Consider the following 2,512-nt stretch of genomic DNA (forward strand, 5'->3'; position numbering starts at 1 on the left):
TGAAACACATACACACACACATATATATATATATATATATATATATATATATATATATATATATATATATATACATACATAAGAGATATACATAAAAGATAAAAATAAAGGTTGTAGAATTTGCTTCTGATGTAGTCTATTAGAAGCACTGTACAAATTCAATAAAACAATTGATTTAATAAATTTAAATTGTATAATTTTTGCCGCAGTTTATTATTTAATTTACTTTTATTAAAACTGCATGTTGATAGAAAACTCTTTAGTTAAGTTAAAAAGTCTTAATGTTGTATATGATGTTATTATTTTTTTTATTAATTCATAATAGTGGTTTGCATTCTGTACATCATTGAAATGATTTTCCATGTTAAATAAATCTTCGTTGACACATTGTAGGTGTATGTTGCTTTCAATTACAAGTTTTTTCTTAAAACAATAATTATTTATTTTTAATAATCTTTCTGATTCTTGGCAGATCTGAAAATCATTAAAATTTATTGCTTTTACCAGAAAATAAATAAATGTATCATTTTTATTTTAATACTCCTTTTGAGGGATATGTCAATTGCCCATTGTCTTTTAGTATGATGAGATGATTTGATGATTCGCTAAATATGTTTCTTCTGGCTGAAATCAAGCATTTTCTGCATATTTGTTGGGATTTGTAACAGCATATTAATGCAAAATTTTAAATGAATTTTGGAGAGGTTTACATTAGAAGTAAAAAAAACCTGCATTTTGCGCATGAAATGGTCGATGTTATTGACTTCACCACCCATCCTATACTCTTGAAAGCTCCAAATTTAAATGAAATGAATACAACTGATCACCTAATTGGCGCAAAAACTTGATGGCAAAGAAAACAACGTCCTACCTCAGGGGAACTGAGTCTCTGGACGCTAAACTAAGATTGATTGATTTTGGCTATCAGTATACATTTCTTTATATATACTAGTTCATAGAAAATCATGATCAACAAAATTTTACTTGTTCAATGTTCTCGGGTGTGGCAGTGTTAGTCCACTTTTTCTTAAAAATTGGTATGCACGAGGACCAGTCTTGTAACTATCATCATATACTTTGTTAACTCTTTTAAATGGTATGAGTTTTTTTATCTAGAAGCAAAAATAAACAAAAAGTTAGTCAAAATTTCAATTCATTTTGCTATGGTTATATAGCATAAAATCTTTGTATGTAGCTAATTCATTTTTGAATTTATTGCATTCACTCATAAGTCTTCTTATTGTTGCCTGCAGCAGTGTGATTCTGGACTTATAATACTTTGATTGCCTTTGCTGTTGCTTGATGAGATGGGCATCCATTGAGCAAAACATCTAAAAATGGTTTTAAATTGAAAGTAAATAGCTGCATTTAAAAGTTTATATATATATACATATATACATATATATATATTTATATATATATATATATATATATATATATATATATATATATATATATATATGCCCAATAAAGTAATAAAACTCTTTATATTCTGTATTTCTTATGACAAAAAGCCATTTTAACAAAGGTATCCTAATAATAATAATAAACCCATAATACAAAAAAAACATATTTTCCATTAGAATCAAAATTAGCATTTTATAAAATGTAATAAGGAAATGACCAAATCCTTATCGTTTTATTTGTTAAATATCTGATAGTAAGCCGGCAAATGCCAATGTTATTGTGTTGTATATTAATATTTGGTTTGAATTAATCAATTTTGCTTCAGCAATCCTTTGTTTATTATATATAAATACTAAATTAATTGCCTCAGTTTGTGTTGTCTTGGTTTTTGCCTTTCCAAATACCACACCAGGAAATACTGTTGGGTAGGCATCTTTCTGACTTTTTTATTTGACTTTGAAAAGGATTTTGAATCAAAATGTTTACTACATATATATGATCTTTTTCTTTCAAAACCTCTACACCTGCCATTCAATGCATTGATCCACTGACTTTTTATAGGTGATTTTTGAGGAATGCTGTAATGCATATTGCATTTTGTCAAAAATGAATTATTGAAATTTATATCTATTAATCCATGGAGAGAGGTCAAGTGAATCATAAAATATGCAAATGATATAAAAATATTATTAAGATCATATTATTACCTGTGCATAGATATATTTTGGTCTTTATATGTCCCATTACAATTTTTTACTATACACTTTAATGGCATTTTTAATTTAATAAAAGATAGAAATTATATTCAAAAACTAACTTACTGCTTATCGTCTGCTCAATTCATTCCAAAGATCAGAAATTTTCAGGTAGCATATCCAAAAAAATGTATACAATTATTTGATTCAATAGCAATATTTATTATAATTGAAAAAATATATTGATTATATTAAAATTTAAAGTAACATCAATATGGTATTCCACATTACTATTTTAATTAATAATAATAAAATAAAAAGATTTATGTGGCTTGTTATCTAGTTCTAATTAATTAACCAATTATTTTTGTGATAAAACAAGAAAATTTCGATGCCAGTACAAACGTCGA

Source organism: Helobdella robusta, assembly GCF_000326865.2.
Source record: "Helobdella robusta unplaced genomic scaffold HELROscaffold_2, whole genome shotgun sequence".
Classification (NCBI taxonomy): Eukaryota; Metazoa; Annelida; class Clitellata; order Rhynchobdellida; family Glossiphoniidae; genus Helobdella; species Helobdella robusta.